Raw genomic sequence first — 24,573 nt, 5'->3', positions numbered from 1 at the left:
TAGTTATTTTGTGCTACTTATTGTGTTGACTTGATGTTGGAAGGTAATGGTAAGATGGGCAATGTAAAAACATCATTGCACAGGAGAAGAGGATAACGAGTTTTATATATAACAGCGATAAAATTATAAATCTAATGAAGATATCCAAACATCATTTTGATTCATTACTGAATTCAATTTTATGGAAAGTCTTTTTCAACATTTTATAGAAATAAGAAAAATATGCACTTCAAATGAGTAGATAAACTTCAATAACGCTACCAAATAAAGTGAAAAATTTATTAAAGTGGATGAGTTTGTATTGTTAGAAAAATGTGTGTGCAATAATGAAATCGCTTGTCAATCTGCACTCCTAATCAGAAGTCGCTTCACAATTAATTAGCAAAATCAACTTATTATCTTGATTAATATTTTTTAAAATATTGACAAACGACTGTAGTGTGTATAGTCGAGTAATCCTCAAAACTAATAGCCCTTATATATTAAAGGATTATTACTTGGTTGAGCAGAATGATGGGGTATGGCTTTTAACTAGAGGATTTGCGTATTCTATCCAATCCTGGGTTGAGAGTTGCAAAAGGAAAAGATGGGATGAAATTGAGCAACAGTTTCGCAGTATCTTTAGTGTAATTTCTATAGTGTCGCGCTTGACTTATTTCTTCATTAATTATCAGCCTACGAGCTTTATTTGGATCTCGATATAGCTCATTATGTTGGACAAGTTTCATTTCTCTACAAGGAAAAACTTGTTCACCAGATACTGTTTCAAAACTAGATGTTCTCGCATTCTAGGAAGTCATCTTGCATGCTCGTAAGAAAAAAAAGATTTTTTTAACTTTTTTGTTCTTTACATTTACAATCATTGGGTTTTGTTTATGTGCATCCATATTAGTGATCTACTAATTCCTATTTTGATTTACCAACTCTATGTCCTTGAAGAAGCCGGCTGCTGATTATGGATAAATGAGAACCAAAATTCATTCTAGTGCTCTGGTACTTTGATAAATGGTATGGCTGGATAGAAGAGTACATTTCATCATGACATTAACTTTGATAAAGAATTTTTTGCAAATATTTCAACTGTAATGGTATGGCTGAATATGATGATTTCTACTTTGATTCATTTTCTTTATTTTCCCTTGTGACCTTTTTTTAATTATTGACCCTTCTCCTCTTATTATCGACTCCTTTTAATTCCCAAAACTCTTCTGTCTTCTAATCAACTTGTATATGGAGCAAATTTTGAGATTCATAATTATAAAGTAAAATCATGTTGAAGTACAACTCAAATTTAAGAAGTATGTTGGGGTTGTTAGATCTAGTTGTCATTTTTTGCCATGGTGTATGTGGTACAGAGTTGCTTGTGGACTGTCAGTTACGAGGATTTTTATGATGATCAAAACAAGATTTAAAACTATGGATCAAATAGATATTTTGTTGAAAATCAACGTATCCTATTACATTCAAAAACAAGGAATCGAAAAAATTTAAAACAGGAATGGAGATATGGCTATCGAATTAGGATATGCCATTGTCATTACTCTAGGTACTTTCGAACTTTAGTATAATAGACTATACACTTTAGTTGTATTGTCTGATTTGAAGGTCAAAGTTGAACACACCATAAAGCATATTGAAATTATCATTGAAAATATAATTATTACAAAAATTAATTGTTGGGTAAGTGTTGATCCCATGACAAATTAGGAGTGTTACACAACTGATAAATTTTGAAGATATGAAAGAATTCTAATGTTGGAATGGAGGGTTCGAAAAATTACTCGTAACAAGTAGTTTTGTTAGATGTTCACTTGTACGATAGTAGATCTTGATAGTAAGCAAAAGGGCAAAACTTATTTTATTAGTCCAGTTATTAGAAAATTAGTTTGTAATAAAAAAATTGTCAGTGTTGGTCTTGGCATTAAAGGCCTTCTAGCATATTCAATTGAAAATAAATATTTAGATGATGAATTTCAAGAGTTTGAAAAATATTTGGGAGATATTTATGTTAAAATTTCAACTTTCGAGTGTACACTTATGTGTGATGGGTTAAGCACCCATAGAAAATATCTAATAATAATTTTTATGATATATTGTGATAGGCAGACGATACATCATAATCCAATTGATTTCATCAATATAAAGAAAAATATTATATATATTTTTAAATTAATGAATGTTGTCGTAAAGATTGTGGGAGAAAAAATGTTATACATGTTGTGACAAATAACAAATCTAGCGTGAAACCAACTGGACAATTGTTGATTGAAAAATGAAAAAATCTATTCTAGTTATTTTGTGCTACTTATTGTGTTGACTTGATGTTGGAAGGTAATGGTAAGATGGGCAATGTAAAAACATCATTGCACAGGAGAAGAGGATAACGAGTTTTATATATAACAGCGATAAAATTATAAATCTAATGAAGATATCCAAACATCATTTTGATTCATTACTGAATTCAATTTTATGGAAAGTCTTTTTCAACATTTTATAGAAATAAGAAAAATATGCACTTCAAATGAGTAGATAAACTTCAATAACGCTACCAAATAAAGTGAAAAATTTATTAAAGTGGATGAGTTTGTATTGTTAGAAAAATGTGTGTGCAATAATGAAATCGCTTGTCAATCTGCACTCCTAATCAGAAGTCGCTTCACAATTAATTAGCAAAATCAACTTATTATCTTGATTAATATTTTTTAAAATATTGACAAACGACTGTAGTGTGTATAGTCGAGTAATCCTCAAAACTAATAGCCCTTATATATTAAAGGATTATTACTTGGTTGAGCAGAATGATGGGGTATGGCTTTTAACTAGAGGATTTGCGTATTCTATCCAATCCTGGGTTGAGAGTTGCAAAAGGAAAAGATGGGATGAAATTGAGCAACAGTTTCGCAGTATCTTTAGTGTAATTTCTATAGTGTCGCGCTTGACTTATTTCTTCATTAATTATCAGCCTACGAGCTTTATTTGGATCTCGATATAGCTCATTATGTTGGACAAGTTTCATTTCTCTACAAGGAAAAACTTGTTCACCAGATACTGTTTCAAAACTAGATGTTCTCGCATTCTAGGAAGTCATCTTGCATGCTCGTAAGAAAAAAAAGATTTTTTTAACTTTTTTGTTCTTTACATTTACAATCATTGGGTTTTGTTTATGTGCATCCATATTAGTGATCTACTAATTCCTATTTTGATTTACCAACTCTATGTCCTTGAAGAAGCCGGCTGCTGATTATGGATAAATGAGAACCAAAATTCATTCTAGTGCTCTGGTACTTTGATAAATGGTATGGCTGGATAGAAGAGTACATTTCATCATGACATTAACTTTGATAAAGAATTTTTTGCAAATATTTCAACTGTAATGGTATGGCTGAATATGATGATTTCTACTTTGATTCATTTTCTTTATTTTCCCTTGTGACCTTTTTTTAATTATTGACCCTTCTCCTCTTATTATCGACTCCTTTTAATTCCCAAAACTCTTCTGTCTTCTAATCAACTTGTATATGGAGCAAATTTTGAGATTCATAATTATAAAGTAAAATCATGTTGAAGTACAACTCAAATTTAAGAAGTATGTTGGGGTTGTTAGATCTAGTTGTCATTTTTTGCCATGGTGTATGTGGTACAGAGTTGCTTGTGGACTGTCAGTTACGAGGATTTTTATGATGATCAAAACAAGATTTAAAACTATGGATCAAATAGATATTTTGTTGAAAATCAACGTATCCTATTACATTCAAAAACAAGGAATCGAAAAAATTTAAAACAGGAATGGAGATATGGCTATCGAATTAGGATATGCCATTGTCATTACTCTAGGTACTTTCGAACTTTAGTATAATAGACTATACACTTTAGTTGTATTGTCTGATTTGAAGGTCAAAGTTGAACACACCATAAAGCATATTGAAATTATCATTGAAAATATAATTATTACAAAAATTAATTGTTGGGTAAGTGTTGATCCCATGACAAATTAGGAGTGTTACACAACTGATAAATTTTGAAGATATGAAAGAATTCTAATGTTGGAATGGAGGGTTCGAAAAATTACTCGTAACAAGTAGTTTTGTTAGATGTTCACTTGTACGATAGTAGATCTTGATAGTAAGCAAAAGGGCAAAACTTATTTTATTAGTCCAGTTATTAGAAAATTAGTTTGTAATAAAAAAATTGTCAGTGTTGGTCTTGGCATTAAAGGCCTTCTAGCATATTCAATTGAAAATAAATATTTAGATGATGAATTTCAAGAGTTTGAAAAATATTTGGGAGATATTTATGTTAAAATTTCAACTTTCGAGTGTACACTTATGTGTGATGGGTTAAGCACCCATAGAAAATATCTAATAATAATTTTTATGATATATTGTGATAGGCAGACGATACATCATAATCCAATTGATTTCATCAATATAAAGAAAAATATTATATATATTTTTAAATTAATGAATGTTGTCGTAAAGATTGTGGGAGAAAAAATGTTATACATGTTGTGACAAATAACAAATCTAGCGTGAAACCAACTGGACAATTGTTGATTGAAAAATGAAAAAATCTATTCTAGTTATTTTGTGCTACTTATTGTGTTGACTTGATGTTGGAAGGTAATGGTAAGATGGGCAATGTAAAAACATCATTGCACAGGAGAAGAGGATAACGAGTTTTATATATAACAGCGATAAAATTATAAATCTAATGAAGATATCCAAACATCATTTTGATTCATTACTGAATTCAATTTTATGGAAAGTCTTTTTCAACATTTTATAGAAATAAGAAAAATATGCACTTCAAATGAGTAGATAAACTTCAATAACGCTACCAAATAAAGTGAAAAATTTATTAAAGTGGATGAGTTTGTATTGTTAGAAAAATGTGTGTGCAATAATGAAATCGCTTGTCAATCTGCACTCCTAATCAGAAGTCGCTTCACAATTAATTAGCAAAATCAACTTATTATCTTGATTAATATTTTTTAAAATATTGACAAACGACTGTAGTGTGTATAGTCGAGTAATCCTCAAAACTAATAGCCCTTATATATTAAAGGATTATTACTTGGTTGAGCAGAATGATGGGGTATGGCTTTTAACTAGAGGATTTGCGTATTCTATCCAATCCTGGGTTGAGAGTTGCAAAAGGAAAAGATGGGATGAAATTGAGCAACAGTTTCGCAGTATCTTTAGTGTAATTTCTATAGTGTCGCGCTTGACTTATTTCTTCATTAATTATCAGCCTACGAGCTTTATTTGGATCTCGATATAGCTCATTATGTTGGACAAGTTTCATTTCTCTACAAGGAAAAACTTGTTCACCAGATACTGTTTCAAAACTAGATGTTCTCGCATTCTAGGAAGTCATCTTGCATGCTCGTAAGAAAAAAAAGATTTTTTTAACTTTTTTGTTCTTTACATTTACAATCATTGGGTTTTGTTTATGTGCATCCATATTAGTGATCTACTAATTCCTATTTTGATTTACCAACTCTATGTCCTTGAAGAAGCCGGCTGCTGATTATGGATAAATGAGAACCAAAATTCATTCTAGTGCTCTGGTACTTTGATAAATGGTATGGCTGGATAGAAGAGTACATTTCATCATGACATTAACTTTGATAAAGAATTTTTTGCAAATATTTCAACTGTAATGGTATGGCTGAATATGATGATTTCTACTTTGATTCATTTTCTTTATTTTCCCTTGTGACCTTTTTTTAATTATTGACCCTTCTCCTCTTATTATCGACTCCTTTTAATTCCCAAAACTCTTCTGTCTTCTAATCAACTTGTATATGGAGCAAATTTTGAGATTCATAATTATAAAGTAAAATCATGTTGAAGTACAACTCAAATTTAAGAAGTATGTTGGGGTTGTTAGATCTAGTTGTCATTTTTTGCCATGGTGTATGTGGTACAGAGTTGCTTGTGGACTGTCAGTTACGAGGATTTTTATGATGATCAAAACAAGATTTAAAACTATGGATCAAATAGATATTTTGTTGAAAATCAACGTATCCTATTACATTCAAAAACAAGGAATCGAAAAAATTTAAAACAGGAATGGAGATATGGCTATCGAATTAGGATATGCCATTGTCATTACTCTAGGTACTTTCGAACTTTAGTATAATAGACTATACACTTTAGTTGTATTGTCTGATTTGAAGGTCAAAGTTGAACACACCATAAAGCATATTGAAATTATCATTGAAAATATAATTATTACAAAAATTAATTGTTGGGTAAGTGTTGATCCCATGACAAATTAGGAGTGTTACACAACTGATAAATTTTGAAGATATGAAAGAATTCTAATGTTGGAATGGAGGGTTCGAAAAATTACTCGTAACAAGTAGTTTTGTTAGATGTTCACTTGTACGATAGTAGATCTTGATAGTAAGCAAAAGGGCAAAACTTATTTTATTAGTCCAGTTATTAGAAAATTAGTTTGTAATAAAAAAATTGTCAGTGTTGGTCTTGGCATTAAAGGCCTTCTAGCATATTCAATTGAAAATAAATATTTAGATGATGAATTTCAAGAGTTTGAAAAATATTTGGGAGATATTTATGTTAAAATTTCAACTTTCGAGTGTACACTTATGTGTGATGGGTTAAGCACCCATAGAAAATATCTAATAATAATTTTTATGATATATTGTGATAGGCAGACGATACATCATAATCCAATTGATTTCATCAATATAAAGAAAAATATTATATATATTTTTAAATTAATGAATGTTGTCGTAAAGATTGTGGGAGAAAAAATGTTATACATGTTGTGACAAATAACAAATCTAGCGTGAAACCAACTGGACAATTGTTGATTGAAAAATGAAAAAATCTATTCTAGTTATTTTGTGCTACTTATTGTGTTGACTTGATGTTGGAAGGTAATGGTAAGATGGGCAATGTAAAAACATCATTGCACAGGAGAAGAGGATAACGAGTTTTATATATAACAGCGATAAAATTATAAATCTAATGAAGATATCCAAACATCATTTTGATTCATTACTGAATTCAATTTTATGGAAAGTCTTTTTCAACATTTTATAGAAATAAGAAAAATATGCATTTCAAATGAGTAGGTAAGCTTCAATAACGCTACCAAGTGAAGTGAAAAAATTATTAAAGTGGATGAGTTTGTATTATTACTTGGTTGAATAGAATGATGGGGTATGGCTTTTAGCTAGAGGATTTGCGTATTCTATCCAATCCTGGGTTGAGAGTTGCAAAAGGAAAAGATGGGATGAAATTGAGCAACAGTTTCGCAGTATCTTTAGTGTAATTTCTATAGTGCCGCGCTTGACTTATTTTTTCATTAATTATCAGCCTACGAGCTTTATTTGGATCTCGATACAGCTCATTATGTTGGATAAGTTTCATTTCTATACAAAGGAAAACTTGTTCACCAGATACTGTTTCAAAACTAGATGTTCTCGCATTCTAGGAAGTCATCTTGCATGCTCGTAAGAAAAAAAAAGATTTTTTTAACTTTTTTGTTCTTTACATTTACAGTCATTGGGTTTTGTTTATGTGCATCCATATTAGTGATCTACTAATTCCCATTTTGATTTACCAACTCTATGTCCTTGAAGAAGCCGGCTGCTGATTATGGATAAATGAGAACCAAAATTCATTCTAGTGCTCTGGTACTTTGATAAATGGTATGGCTGGATAGAAGAGTACATTTCATCATGACATTAACTTTGATAAATGAATTTTTTGCAAATATTTCAACTGTAATAGTATGGCTGAATATGATAATTTCTACTTTGATTCATCTTCTTTATTTTCCCTTGTGACCTTTTTTTAATTATTGACCCTTCTCCTCTTATTATCGACTCCTTTTAATTCCCAAAACTCTTCTGTCTTCTAATCAACTTGTATATGGAGCAAATTTTGGGATTCATAATTATAAAGTAAAATCATGTTGAAGTACAACTCAAATTTAAGAAGTATGTTGGGGTTGTTAGATCTAGTTGTCATTTTTTGCCATGGTGTATGTGGTACAGAGTTGCTTGTGGACTGCCAGTTACGAGGATTTTTATGATGATCAAAACAAGATTTAAAACTATGGATCAAATAGATATTTTGTTGAAAATCAACGTATCCTATTACATTCAAAAACAAGGAATCGAAAAAATTTAAAACAGGAATGGAGATATGGCTATCGAATTAGGATATGCCATTGTCATTACTCTAGGTACTTTGCAACTTTACTATAATAAACTATACACTTCAGTTTTATTGTCTGATTTGAAGGTCAAAGTTGAACACACCATAAAGCATATTGAAATTATTATTAAAAATATGATTATTACAAATATTAATTGTTGGGTAAGTGTTCATGACAAATTAGGAGTGTTACACAACTGATAAATTTTGAAGATATGAAAGATTTCTAAAGTTGGAATGGAGGGCTCGAAAAATTACTCGTAACAAGTAATTTTGTTGGATATTCATTTGTACGCTAGTAGATCTTGATAGTAAGCAAAACGTGCAAAACTTATTTTATTAGTCCAGTAATTGAAAAATTAGTTTGGAATAAAAAAATTGTTAGTGTTGGTCTTGGCATTAAAGACCCTCTAGCATATTCAATTGAAAATAAATATTTATATGATGAATTTCAAGAGTTTGAAAAATATTTGGGAGATATTTATGTTAAAATTTCAACTTTCGAGCGTACACTTATGTGTGATGGGTTAAGCAACCATATAAAATATCTAATAATAAATTTTATGATATATTGTGATAGGCAGATGATACATCATAACCCAATTGATTGCATCAATATAAAGAAAAATATTAAATATATTTTTAAATTAATGAATGTTGTGGTAAAGATTGTGGGAGAAAAAATGTTATACATGTTGTGACAAATAACAAATTTAGCGTGAAACCAACTGGACAATTGTGTTGAATTGATGTTGGAAGATATTGGTAAGATAGACAATGTAAAAACATCATTGCACAGGAGAAGAGGATAACGAGTTTTATATATAACATCGATAAAATTATAAATCTAATGAAGATATCCAGACATCACTTAATTCATTATTGAATTCAATTTTATGGAAAGTCTTTTTCAACATTTTATAGAAATAAGAAAAATATGCATTTCAAATGAGTAGGTAAGCTTCAATAACGCTACCAAGTGAAGTGAAAAAATTATTAAAGTGGATGAGTTTGTATTATTAAAAAAATGTGTGTGCAATAATGAAATCGCTTGTCAATCTGCACTCCTAATCAGAAGTTGCTTCACAATTAATTAGCAAAATCAACTTATTATCTTGATTAATATTTTTTAAAATATTGACAAGCGACTTCTGATTAGGAGTGCAGATTGTAGTGTGTATAGTCGAGTAATTCTCAAAACTAATAGCCCTTATATATTAAAGGATTATTACTTGGTTGAGCAGAATGATGGGGTATGGCTTTTAGTTAGAGGATTTGAGTATTCTATCCAATCCTGGGTTGAGAGTTGCAAAAGGAAAATATGGGATGAAATTGAGCAACAGTTTTGCAGTATTTTTAGTGTAATTTCTATAGTGTCGCGCTTGACTTATTTCTTCATTAATTATCAGCCTACGAGCTTTATCTGGATCTCGATACAGCTCATTATGTTGGGCAAGTTTCATTTCTCTACAAGGGAAAACTTGTTCACCAGATATTGTTTCAAAACTAGATGTTCCCGCATTCTAGGAATTCATCTTGCATGCTCGTAAGAAAAAAAAGATTTTTTTAACCTTTTTGTTCTTCATCTTTACAATCATTGGGTTTTGTTTATGTGCATCCATATTAGTAATCTACTAATTCCCATTTTGATTTACCAACTCTATGTCCTTGAAGAAGCCGGCTGCTGATTATGGATAAATGAGAACCAAAATTCATTCTAGTGCTCTGGTACTTTGATAAATGGTATGGCTGGATAGAAGAGTATATTTCATCATGACATTAACTTTGATAAATGAATTTTTTTGCAAGTATTTCAACTGTAATGGTATAGCTGAATATGATGATTTCTACTTTGATTCATCTTCTTCATTTTCCCTTGTGAGTAATAAAAAGGTAGTTTTGAGTTATAAAAAGAAAAAACTGAATTTTTATAGAGGTAGGATATTAAGAACCAGTTAATGAATGAACTGGTAGAAGACATCATACAACTCATGTGGCGGCCCCACTTCCCCCTAAGGCGAACCAAAGGGTTGGCGGGTCGCCTGCCTAACTCTCGCCAGGACTCACTCACTCTAGCAACTAATATCACCAAACATAAATCGAAAATAAACCTTACTCCTCGATCAAGCTAAGTACTTAAATAAATCATACAATTCAACTTATACAGCCCGAAAATACAATTCCAAGTACCAACGAAAACATCGAGCTTAAAATATTTAATTTACAATTTAAAGTTCCTAATCCAGGGCACAGAAGCACCACAGGATTCACATTTTCCCAAAGGCACAGGAAAATCATTCAAAAGATATTAAAGTATCTCCCAAAGTACAATTACAAAAGTGGGCATTCAAAATATAACATTTCTTTTCTAGTTCTCCAAGACTTCATGCATTTCAGAACCTGTCAAGGAAAACAAATTCGAAGGGATGAGCCAATAGCTCAGTGGTGCCTCGAAACATGCGATTCACATAGGGCAATTTAACAAGTACAAATGGACAAGTAAGCAATTAACAATTTAGAAAAACGAAGTAACATGACAAGAAAAGGATACAGGGCTCTCAGGAGCCAAAGTCCTCGCGCTTGATCAGGTAATTTATAGTAGTTGACACTCCGTCAACTTTTACTACCTAATCTCCATGTAGACATTTTCCCTAATCTACACGTCTCTTAGCAACGACTTCCCCCTTATTTTCGGGCCCGACTCCAACACGAATTTTGCAAGCACTTTTACCAAGACGGCAGAGAGGTACCTCCCACTCTAATAGAGCGTGGTACGTGCATCCGTTTGGTTTATTTAGTCGACGAGACCACGCTCCAATCGACATTGCAACACTTGTACTTGTGGTATTTCATGCAATCACATAGCATATAACATTTCATGATATCTCTAGCAAGTATTTTTAACAAGTAGTTCAACTAGCAGTTAAACACGATTCATGCAAGAGACACTCACCTTAAGGGAAGTGTCTAGAATTCCAAACTTTGACCGAGGTTGTGCCCTTCACCAACTCCTAAAAACATACAAATAATTCACGTAAATTTCTACTTTTGAGTTGGCGAGTTTACTCAAGTCTTCTAGCATTTAATTTCACTCAAAAATCCCAAACTAGCATTAATCGTATTCTCAAAGTGAAATCCACAAATTTTCAAGTGAAATTAAATTTTGAGGTTTCTTTAAAACAAAAAACTTGCTAAATTCGTCAAATGTTCCAATAACCAAGTTCTAGAGTCGTATAAGCAATTAACATCCCTTTGGTGTCACAAGCTGAGAAAAAACACATTTAACCATTTAGAAGAATTTTTCCCCTCTAATTTTCCCCAAAAATATCTTGGAAAATTCTTTTAAGAAGAAATCATATAAACCAAGTAAAACTAGCCGTTGGAATTTCTATAAAATAGAAACTCCTTAAGTTTGCCAAATTCCATTGACCAACTTGGTTCAAGGATTTTCTTGAAGGTAAAAACTTGAGTTTTCAAGAAAATTTCCAAATTTGGCATATTTCTCGAAATAGGGCATTTGGTCTAATAAAATTCAAGGTTATTGACTCGAAGTGGACCTAGTAACAAAGGTTAATGCTAGAAAACATTTTCGGGACAATTTAGTCCACATTTAACCAAAACGAAGCCCAAACGTCAAAATCATTTCTAATTTCAAACAAACTTTCTGTTTTGGGTAGCCTTGTGAAGAATAAAATTTTGGTCCACTTTTTGGACGTAAACTCTACTAGATTTTTGTCCCAAATTGAGCTATACACACCCCTTAACTAAACACAAGTCACATTGGCTTCATGTTAACGTGAAAATCATTCAACATGTCTCATGCAAAGCTGAAAAAATTTCCAAGTGCATTTGCTACAAGCAGTCCATTTTCTCTTCACTTTGTCCAAAATTTTTCAACTACTCAAAAGCTACATTTTTACCCAAACAATACTTCACATATAGGTTAACATGTTTACAGCTCAAATGGTTCCAAAACTTGTCAAAACCAAACCCCAAATTCGCTCAAAAATCTGGAAATTTCCAGAATTTTTTTTTCGGACAGCTCAAGGGGCACTTTTCTCTTTGATTTTTCAATAAAATTTCCCATTGTACCAAAGCTGTATTTTCACCAAAACTACTCTACACATATAGGTGAACATATACATGATTTAAATAGCTCAATAACTTCACAAAATCCAGTTCAAGAATCTGGGCAAAGTTGGAAGAAAAACAGGCCTGCTGGTTCGGTTGCAGAGCAGAATTTTTCTCTTCTTTTTGATCAACCATTTCCAACTTATAATTCATACTTTAAGTCCATAACAATCACAACCAATTAGTCCAACCTCCCAACAAGCAATCCAGTTCATTACCTAAGCAAAAATTGCAAAACAACAACCGATAACAAAGCTGGAAAATTGTTCCCTCATCCGGCCCATTTTCATTCTTAAACATTTCCCCAACATTTAACCACCACAAAACACACATATAAACACATAAAACACCTCTAGTTTCATCAATCATTAGCTTAGAGGATCAGCAACCCAACATGTTTCACCAAGACAAGCTAAAACTTCAAGAACCATAAGCTGCAACAAATCTGAAATTTTGGCTAAGGGGGTGAAGCGGAAGTTTTTGGGTTACCTTTGGTGGTTGTTTACTAGCTAAATGAAGTGCCTAGTTCCCCAAGTTCGCTCCTAGAATCACTGAGGTCAGTCGGCACCCCTTGCACTCTGTTTTTCTCTCGGTCTGACCACCCACAGCAGCAACCCAGCAGCAAACGTTAAGGTGAAGAGAAGCTTGGGTCTGGGGTTTTTGAGTCAGCTTGGAAGGTTCTGTGGTTGGAGGAAAGAAAAATGGCAGCTGGTTTCTCCTTCTCCCCTGGTCCGACGCAACGCCGGCAGCAGCAGCAGCGATCTTCCTCCTCCTTGCTCGGTCGAGACAGCAGCCAAGAATGGAGGTGGAAGCTGGAAATGGAAGCTTGAAGATTGGGGTGTGAATGGCTGAGGATGGAAGGCTGTTAGAAGCTTGGAATGGCAGCGGTCTCTGCTTCTTCTTGCACCAGAGGAACGAGCTTGAAGAGAACAGAAACGGCTGGTAGTTGGTGATAAGATGGGTTGAAAATGAAGGTAAGCTAGAGGTATAGGTTTGAAAACTTTTTGGGCATGCCATTAATGGTGACAATTTCGAATTTGAATCGCGTTTAAGCGCGAAAATTTTATCTACCGGTAGGAATTCCCCATTTAACATTTCCTCAGCTTAGTTGTACATTTTATAACCTCTACATACCTTACATTTCAACTTAGGGCTACATTGCGCGTCAGTGCGCAAAAATTCACCCTAATGCTTAGCCAAACGCGAACCGTCAGATAAAATTTTTTTTTTTAAATTCATGTAAATTAAAATATAACATTTATATAAGTGAAAACATCATTAATAATATAAATGTACATTATTAAATACAAATACATATTATTTAATAATTTCAACATTTAAATAATATTTTGATTTTAATTTTTAGAAATTAATGCAATTTTGAGATCCTCACAACTCAAGCAAAATTTAAGTTGGAAGCAGAAGAAATATGATGAGATTTTCCCATTACTTACTCAAACAACAAGGGAAATGGAGTTGTACCAAGGATTAACCTTTGAAATAAATTTCAGGTATAAGGATAGTTATATGAGTTGACTGTCTTGTAAGAGAAATATGATTTTGAAGCACATATTTTGAAGGACAAGGTAAGCTATTACAAAAAATATAGTGAATATCTGGCAAAATGTTGTTCTAAAAAGGATGCAAAATTAGAATCATTATGAAAAGAAAATATGGTACTAGAGCAAGAAAAGGGTGTAACCATCTTAGCAGTGACAAAAAATACAAGAATAAACTTAGGACAATGTAGTCAAGAATATTGCATGTCTATGCTATTGCTGAAAGCAACTATAATGAGGAATAGACTAGGAGGTCAGAGAGCCAAAATTTAGTTAACAAACCATATATTCCTTCCGACTAATGAAATATTGTATCTAAGTCTGTATAGTTCGACAATATAAATAAAATAAATGATGTACTTTAGAAATTTTGGCTCATATTTGTAAAGGTATGTTTTGCTTGATGTCCTGTATGAGTCTTGTACTAATATATATGGAATGTGATATTGTAAATATTTACTCCCCATGCATATTTATTAAAGTTTTATTTATGTAAATAGGATGTTTCGAAGCAAAAAATTAATAAAACTATCAGGGGGAGGGAGTAATGACTTGATAAATAGAATCATTACTACTCTAAATAGGGTCAGCCAGATTATGGAATAACAAATGAATCATATGGTAAACCCATAAATGTACCTGAATTTGCCACCAAACAATGATTTAGTTGATGATGTCATTTTGGAAAGGTTTTTAAGTTTTGTCCACCAATATTTGACGGAGAATTTAGTGATGGGAAAGCTGGTTGGAGGGGATGAAAGGAATATTTGGAGTTCTAAATTACCCAAAGAAGTGCAAAATTAAGTTAGCCACCTATCAACTCTTTGGCATAGTTTGGGAATGATGGAGGACCATTTCTCTTAAGTGGGAACAAAATAATACCCTACATATTTGGGCAAATTTTCTAAGAGAATTGAACAACAAATATTACCCTTATCATCTTAGAGAAAAGAAGGAAGAGGAATTCCTTACCTTGAAACAAGAAAGGATAATTGTAGCTCAATATGAAACCATGTTTACAAAACCTTCTAAATTTAAATTTACACCCCTGTTAGTTGCAATTGGCGAAGATCATGTTAAACGGTTTCTTAGCGAGTTACGTTGGGAAATTCATGATGCATTAGCTACCAGTGTGATAGAGACCTCTTCAAAAACAACAAAGCTAACTTCTAGAGTACAATCTAGCAAAACTAGGAGACAAGTAGGAATTCAAGTTAAACCCGCCCTTCATAATCGCACTAGGGTAGGACAGGTCAGAGAAATGTTAAAATTTAATGAAGAGACCCAGAAGGCTCGGCACCTCAAGAACAAGCCATGAATAACTATCTAAGAAAAGTCTGGTTCTAATAGTCAAGACAGATAGAAAGACATTTGCACATATTTTTAGAAATTAGGACACGAAGATGATTGATATTGGTTGAAATATAGAAAATGTATCAAATGTGGGAGTGAGAAACGTTATATCAATGATTGCCCAAGAATGTGAGCAATAGATAATGCCTCTCAAGGACAAAAGAATAACCTAAATAACAAACCCAAGATTCAAACTCGAGTCTTTGCCATGGAAGGCAAAGAAATTGTAGAGGCTTCTAACGTTGTGGAAGGTACAATACTAGTCTACCAACGAATAACCAAAGTGCTTTTAGATTTTGGATCAACTCATTCATTTGTTACTCCTATTTTTGTGAAACTGATGGGAAAGAAAATTGATAAACTACCATATAAGTTAGATGTGAGTATGCCTATTGGTAGACACATGATCATGGAGTTAGTATTCAGACCTTACGATATTAAGATTGCTGACCAAGTATTAATGGCAGACTTAAATAGTTTTGTCTATACAAGATATGACATCATTTTAGAAATGGTTTGGTTAGCTTGTCACCATACAAATTTGGACTATTAAACCAAAGTGGTAAGGTTCTATCCACTAAGGCAACTTGAGATAGAACATCTGGGAAAGAAAATGCCATGTTCAAATATAATCATATCAGAAGCAAAGGCTAGAAAACTACTTTGGAAATGTTGTACTAGATATCTAGCTTAACTAATGAATCAATGAAAAGAGAAATTAGAAAACAACAAAGTTCCAATAGTAAAAGAGTATTCAGATGTATTTCTTGAAGAATCAACCTCCTTACCTCTTGATAGAAAAATAGAATTTGTTATAGATTTGGTACCTGTAAATAAACCAATTTCAAAGGCATCCCACACAATGGCACTAGATGAATTGAAGGAACTTAAGATATAGTTACAAGTACTGCTAGGAAGTGGGTTTATCAAGCCAAGTGTATCACCACGGGTGCTCAAGTTTTTTTTGTTAAAAAAAAGGATGGATGCCTAAGATTGTGTATTGATTATCATGGATTGAATAGTATAACTGTAAAGAATAAGTACCCTTTACTATTAATAGATGAATTATTTGATCAGCTGCAAAGTTCTAAAGTATTTGCCAAGTTTGACTTGAGGCAAGTTTACTATCAATTGAAGATAAAGAATGGGGATATACCAAAAACTGCTTTCAAGACCTACTATGGTCATTATGAGTTTGTCGTCATGCCGTTTGGATTAATCAATGTGCCAATGGCATTTATGAAGTTAATGCATAGAATATTTCAACCTTATATAGACCAATTCGTGGTGATTTTCATAGATGACATTTTGATATATTCAAGATCCTTAAAGGAACATGAGGAATATTTACATAGGGTCTTGTAAACGTTAAGGAATAATAAGTTGTATGCCAAGTTTACTAAATGCGAGTTTTATTTAGAGGCATGTGATATCTGGCAATGGAATTGCAATTGACCCTCCTAAGATAGATGCTATTTATCATGAAAAAGCCAACTGCTAAAATGGAAATTCACAGTTTCTTAGGGGTTAGTAGGATATTATCAAAGGTTTGTGTAAGATTTCTCAAAATTGGCTGTACCCTTGACAAAATTGATCCAAAAGAAAGCAAAGTTTGAATGGAATGACACGTGCGAGCAAAGTTTTGTAGAATTAAAAAGGCGCCTAACAACTACCCCTATATTTACATTGCCAGAAGGAAAAGATGAATTTTTAGTATATATTGAAGCCGTAAAGGAAGGATTCAGATGTGTACTAATGTAGAAAGGAAAAGTTATTGCATATGCCTCAAGATAATTAAAATGCTATAAGCCAAATTACCCCATACATGATTTAGAGTTGGTAGCAATTGTCTTCGCCCTTAAGAAACGGAAACACTACCTGGATGGGGTAACCTTTGAAATTTTTACATATCACAAGAATTTGAAATAGATTTTCTCTCAAAAAAAGGGTTAAACTTGAGGCAAAGAAAGTGGATCAAATATTTGAAAGATTATGATTGTACCATCAATTATTACCCTAGCAAAGCTAATGTTGTCGTGGATCCTTTAAGTCGAAAAGTTAAAATAGTCATATTCAGTATAGAGGAATAGGAACTACTAGAACATGTAGGTGATTGGAAGCTGATTAAGAATTAAAAAGGAATTACTTGTGCCAACATTAGGATTCAAGCTGAATTATATAATACAATTAGAGATGTTTAAGAACAAGATTAGGAAGTCCTAGACCTAAAGGAAAAAGTAAAGGTTGAAAGCTAGTGGATTTTCAAATTAATGAAAAAAAGATGCTAAAATTTTGAAATAGGGTTTGTGTTCTAAATGATGACTACATTAATCAAGAAATTTTGAAAAAGGCACATTGTTCAAAGTATACAACACATCCTAAAGGAAACAAGATGTACAGGGACTTAAAGCAATATTATTGATAGAACAACATGATGAGAGATATTGCATGTTATATATCCACTTGTTTGACCTGTCAATAATTGAAAGTAGAACACCAAAAACTATCTAGGTTATTCCAACCTATACTGATTCCAAAATGGAAATGGGATGAAGTGACCATGGGTTTTGTTAGTGGATTACCAAAGATTCAAAAAGGACATGATGCAATATGGGTAGTAGTGGGTAGGCTTACCAATTCCTCTCATTTCCTACCTATGAATATGACATATTCTCTAGAAAAGTTAGGCAAGCTGTATGTAGATGAAATAATTCGACTACATGGAATACCTTGTGATATTACTTCCAATAGGGATAAAAGATTACCTCATGACTTTGGAAACTATTACAAGAAGCCCTTGGAACAAGATTAAAGTTTAGCATCTCATTCCAACCCCAAACTGATAGCCAGTCTGAGCGGACCATACAAATATTAGAAGACATGTTCGAGCATTTGTGTTGAATTTCCAGGGAAACTGGAAAAGTATTTGTTTTTGGCAGAATTTGTATATAACAATAGTTACCAGTCCACTATTGGCATGGCCTCTTATGAAGCGCCATATGGGAAAAGGTGTCAATCCTCTATATATTTGTGGAAAGTTGAAAAAAGGAAGATTCTTGTACCAAACACCAGTCCCTAGATAGAAAATACCATTGAAAAGGTAAAACTGATAAAAACAAATACTGACCATTGCCCAAAGTAGATTAAAGAGTTATGTTTACAATCAGCATAAGGATTTAGAATTTTTGGAAGGGGATAAAGTTTTTCTAAAGGAAGGAATCATCAAGCATGGAAAAGATGGCAAGTTAAGCCTTAAATATATATGACCATTTGAGACACTGAAACATATTAGGAAAGTAGCATATAGATTAGCTTTACCTGCAAACCTGGCAGGAATTCATGATGTTTTCTAGGGGTAGCAACAAGAGGCACCCACCCCACGGGGGGAGAAATGGGGTGGGGATAGAGACTGGGGAAGAAAATTTCTCTAGCCTTAAAATAGGGCAATAGACAGGGCAACATATACCTGTCTCATCCCCTGTATATAAATTAAAGAAATTATATATATACATACATACACACATATCTACAAACCTAGCAGGAATTCATGATATTTTCTAAGGGTAGCAACAGGGGGCACCCGCTCCATGGGGAGAGAAATGGGGTGGGGGCGGAGGCTAGGGGAGAAAATTCCCCTTGCCTTAAAACAAGGCAATGGACGTGGCAAATACACCCATCCCATCCCTCACATATAAAATAAAGAAATTGTACATATATATACAATATAATAACCTAGTTATAGTCCAATTATCTATGTTTAATAATATAATTAATAACACAATTATGTATCTCTTTTGATTAATAAGTAATAATCTATTGTTTACTAAGGTAACTAAACTACTACTACTAAGCTATTCAGACTAAAAGTAAATAGAGAAATAGAATGTCTTAATATCATTTTCATGGCATTAATAGGTTGCTAATCTTCGTTAGTTATTAATATTTGCAACTCGTTAAATGGTCTGAGATTGAGTATTTGAGCATGTGTTTATTGAATATTCTAAGGTAGAATAAATGATAGGATTGTTTTATGCATGACTAGATTGTTAAATATGGTAGCTTGACCTCTTTCCCTGTGAAGGACCACAGGGCAAAGGGGGCGAGGGTGGGGTGGGGGATGGGGGGAGTTATTGGCAATGGGGCAGCACCCCGTTGCCATCGCTAATGTCTTCCATATTTCCTTGCTTCAAAAATACCAACCAAACTAGGATCGCATAATAGACTACCAGTCATTACAACTACAGCCTGACTTGACATACAAAGAAAAATCAATCCAAATTTTGGAACATGATGTGAGAAAGTTACGGCTAAAAGAAATGCATTTGGTTAAAGTACGATGGAGCAACCATGGGGTAGAAAATGCTACTTGAGAGTTAGAGGAAGATATTCAAAGAAAATACCCGGAAGTATTCTCAAGAAATATGTACGAATTTCGAGGATGAAATTCTTTTAAAGGGGAAGGATTTCAGACCCTATAATTAGATCATATAATGTCACTTATGAAAGAGAATTTCTTGACATAATAAAGCACTTAATAAGTCAAACTCATACCACTAGAATAAATATACTTACACCATGTATAATGGGTTCAAGGCCATATGCACCCAAGCTTGACCAATCTGTGGAGATTAGGAGTGTTTATATTTCCGAAAAAGATAAAAAATTGACTGATCCAATCTAGATCGAATTTTGAATTTTGGTAAAATGGTTTGAGAACAGATATTAAAAGTATTTTACTGAATTACTAATTACTGATCGAATTATTGAAATTTTTATAATATAATATTATATATATATATATATAACACATAACTAAATAAAAGAGTAAATCTTAATCCTATTTCTAAATACTAATTAGTAATTACCAGTAAGCTAAATTAACTATAATTATACTAGAAAATTAAATTTTGATGGATTTTGACATGTTAGAGTTTAGCTTGACAATTAAACTTTGAGTTCTTGTTTATTTCAATGTTGTTTAAGAATTGAGATTATGAGTTAGGACTTAGGATTATAAACCTAATTTTTTTGGCATCATGTTTGTTTGAGTCAAGTTGATTGGATTTTGTTAGAAAAACATATGGGACTTTATTTTGTTACAACAATTTATTAGAGAAAATTAAAATATTTTAACTCACTGTAGACATTTCGGATTTCAGATAATACCTAATTATTGTATCTCCAATCCAATTTACCAAACTAAAATTTGGACAATAATCAAATATTGGTTTTTAAAACTAATTCCCAAATTACCAAAAAATTTTTTTGCCGAATTCTCGAATACCAATCGATGAACACCCTAAGTGAAGACTAAGTGCCATAAAAAGTTAGATATTTAAAATACTTAGAAAATTAGAATAAAAAATCCTAGTAATTGTTCCCTATGATTGAATTAGGCTAACACTATTTTTCTAGAATTTTTGAATCATATAACCCTGCTAGTTAAGACTCTTAAAATTAAATCTTGAACTAAAAACTCAGAATTTGTTTTTTGGAGGGAAAGTTGACTTTTAATCCTTTAAGAATTTGGTCTTCAAACTATTTTTATTGAATCCAAATGCGGGGTACTTCCTTATTTATGTGTAATATTTTAAATAAATGGACATGTAAAAGCTCAAAACACATTTACTTAAGAGATTATTTTTAATAAATGGACATGTAAAAGCTCAAGACACATTTAAGCTCAAAACACATTTACTTAAGGATAATTTTTAATAAATGGACATGTAAAAGCTCAAGACACATTTACTTAAGTGATATTACACAAAAATAAGTCCTGAATGCTGATAGTTTGAACCATCTGTGACTTGAATACAGTTCACTTAGACCTTATGGACTAATATGCAAATAACAGATAATTTTTCCACATTTCTTCTTGAAGTGACATGTTTCACTAGCTTGACACGTGTCACAGGTTGTGACACATGTCACCTCATCCAAGCATGAAACGTGTCATGATTCTAAGACGTGTCACAATTCTATCGTTTCTCCTGCTAGCTCATCACCATCCTATCTTCTTATAAACAGAGCCCTCCTCTTTATTTACACATTCAAAATTAAAAACTCTCACCTATACTTCTAAGAAGGTAAGAGAAAAGAAATAGCAAAGAGTGTCGAAGAAAAAAGGAAAAGAATGTCATAATAAGAAGATAGCATCAGGAAAAAAATCCATCTTATCTAACACTAAGAAAATCCAAGTGAGTGCGCATTTACATTCGTGTAGATACATGTTGTGCCCACATAAATATTATAGTGCTCAAATATTATTGCGTTATAAGCATATAGTTCTACATCTACACTCCATATAGTAATTGTGCTAAATCCATGCCTAAATCAAACCAAGTGAAATTTAAAATTACTAATTTAGTATGTCTAAATGCTACCATAATGGATGCCTTTAGTTTCAAGTGATGAATGACTATATATGCTTAAATGTGATTGTTATATTATATACATTATGATTGTACTTGATCATAGAATCGGTTTGTAACTGAATTGAATCAATTGCTGGTTGTGTACTTTATTACACCAGAAAATGCTCATGAACTTGTTTTACTAAAGAATGATATTGTGACTACATGTGTTTGACCATACCAATTGTGTATTTTTTTGGACTGTTACAAGTGATTATGCCTGTATTGTGCCTTGATCTATCAAGCAAGCAAGGGCTTTATCAAACATCATTGCGCACACTGTTCTGCAACTCAATACTTGAATAAGAGGTTGTCCACTTATAGGGCCAAGAATGAAAGGCACTTTCAGAACTAACCTATTATTTTGGAGTAGGAGGCTGGATTCTTGATGGTGGTATAAGGTGGAATCAAGTCATCACCATCGATCAGTGCCATATATTTTATTGTACTATGATTTATCTTTGTTTCTTAGGTTTGACTATACATCTGAAACTTGATCACATGGGTCTCACTGAACTATGTTAACTCACTCCAATATTAACAGATTTTATAGATATTGATTTGAGTGTCGAGATGCAGTATGAGTGACCTAACAATCAGTAGATCAAACTTTTGTTGAATCTCAAATAAAGAGATTAGGAGTGAAGAATGTTTGATATGTTTCGCTATAGTATGTTGAAACTTTTCCATTGTAAAATTTAATAAAAGATTTGTATTTCAATAAATAAGCTACTGCCTTAGTTAATTGAATCGCGGCGAGAATTAGATAGCCCACTACCAATGTAACGCTGCTAGGAGACGAAGTTGGAGTGTCACAGTTTTGATTTGTCAATTGGCAAAAAATCACATGAACATTGTGTAAACGAAAGACCAAAAACAATGTAGGATTATCTAGCGAACACTGCATTTGATGTTGGTGAATGAATGTAATGTAGTCTCTGGTTGACATGGAATCAAATAAAACCAACTCCAGAGGGTTTTCTAAGATGTCAATGAAGTCGTGTCTCATCTGTGCTAATGGCTCATTCAAGTCAAGAATTGGTCAGCAATTTAGCTGACAAAACTACTTTAACAAATGAACTGAGAGGATCCTATTTGCAAAGAATTATGTGGTTTGGGCTATCAAATCGACTAAAGTCATTTGAATATGATAATTGATACTCGATGTTAGAAAAGGAAGGACTCTCATCGTGCAATGGAGAGTCAGTTTTAGTTGGGGGCTCAACTAGTAAATCCTAGGCATAATAATCAATTCTCCCAATCCAATCAAAACTATCCTTGTCCACCACAGCCCATACATGCAGTTAAAGCAACCACTGCCTAGACCAAGACCAATACACAAACTACGTCGTGGTTATCATCCCATGCACGCGGATAAGGGCAAAAGCTAGGGGTAGGTACAGGTCAGATATCGTCCCGTCCACCATTTGAATGACCTGCACACCATTTGGATGACTTGACTCGCATTTTGTAGATCAGTCATTTTTCTGACCCTTGCTCATCCCGCATGTCAGCAGGTACCCGAGTTAATTGATATCTGTCCTGCCTCACTTATCATTTAATTTTTTAAAAAAATTGTTTATACTAATTTTATTTTATATTTTACACATTCATCTAAGATTTAATAAAGAATTTTTTTCTTAAAAAAAGTCTTCCACCAAGAAATAAACATGCGAAGAGAATACAAGATAAAGGAAAAAAAATTAAAAGAATTCAAAAACAATAAAAGTTTGAAATAACTAGCACATTTTTTTAAATATATATTCCGCATTAATTAAACTCTTTTTTTATAAAACATAAGATCATGACCTCTACAAACAAATCTTATAAATAAACTATAGTCTCTCATATTTATAATGCAATTTGTTCAATGAAATTACTTATTTAGTTCTAAATTATTATTTTATAGTATGTGTATAAAAATAAAAGTTAAAAAAAAAATATATATATATATACAGGGTAGATCGGGTACCCACAACTTTTTAATTATGTGACCCTAACCCGCCCCTCATTTTAGCTGGTATTTGACCGTCTTTTGATCTGATCAAAATATTCTAATTTTTGGATCGGATCGAATTAAATATGGAAGGTTTTCGAATTGTTGGATAATTTTGCCCGCCCCTAGCAAAAGATGTTAGTACTTGGTAGTAGAGAATGATCTGTAGTTTTGGTAGCTATAATACGAAAAAGTTGCAAGGTCGATGTAACACCACATAATTCTAACAAGATTGACAATTACGTGCTCACATAAACAATATTTTAGTATCAAATTTATGTTATAAAGTTATACAAGCAGTTTGTAATGAATTAACATATCTAAAAGATGTTATATTGTTTAGTACATTTATATTAATAATTGTTTTTATCTTTTTCTTGATTGAAGAATATTATATACCACGTGAACTATTTTGATGATGTCATACTGTAAACTATAAAAGTTTGAGAAGAAAAATAAGCATATTTATATAATACTCATCTAAACTTTTTTTTTTTCACTTGTAAACTACAAAACTCACGAACATGGGAATAATCTGCTGTGTATTAACCATAATCGCCCAATGATGGTCTCAACAGAAACTAATGAATGTAGAAGATTTGAAACAAAACAAAAAAAAAAAAGGAAAATGGAAGATTCTTAGATTACTTCCGATAAACAACAAGAGAAACAAAGGAAAAAGAGTGCAAAAATTCTTTCTTAGCATGGAATCGAAAACACCTATTTTTGACAATTTACAACTTCTTGAGATTACTATTATATCATAAACTAAATTAGCTTGGTGTAAATGCATCAGTTAAGTTACATTTTACTTTTTAATACAATAGTACCAAATTAAAACAAAAATATTTTATAAAATTTCTAACAGGTGTTTAATTAGCACTTGTTAATACATCTTAATCACGCGTAATCTATCACGTGAATAC

Source organism: Coffea arabica, chromosome 7c (assembly GCF_036785885.1).
Source record: "Coffea arabica cultivar ET-39 chromosome 7c, Coffea Arabica ET-39 HiFi, whole genome shotgun sequence".
NCBI lineage: Eukaryota > Viridiplantae > Streptophyta > Magnoliopsida > Gentianales > Rubiaceae > Coffea > Coffea arabica.
Note: the sequence above shows the minus strand (reverse complement) of the source record.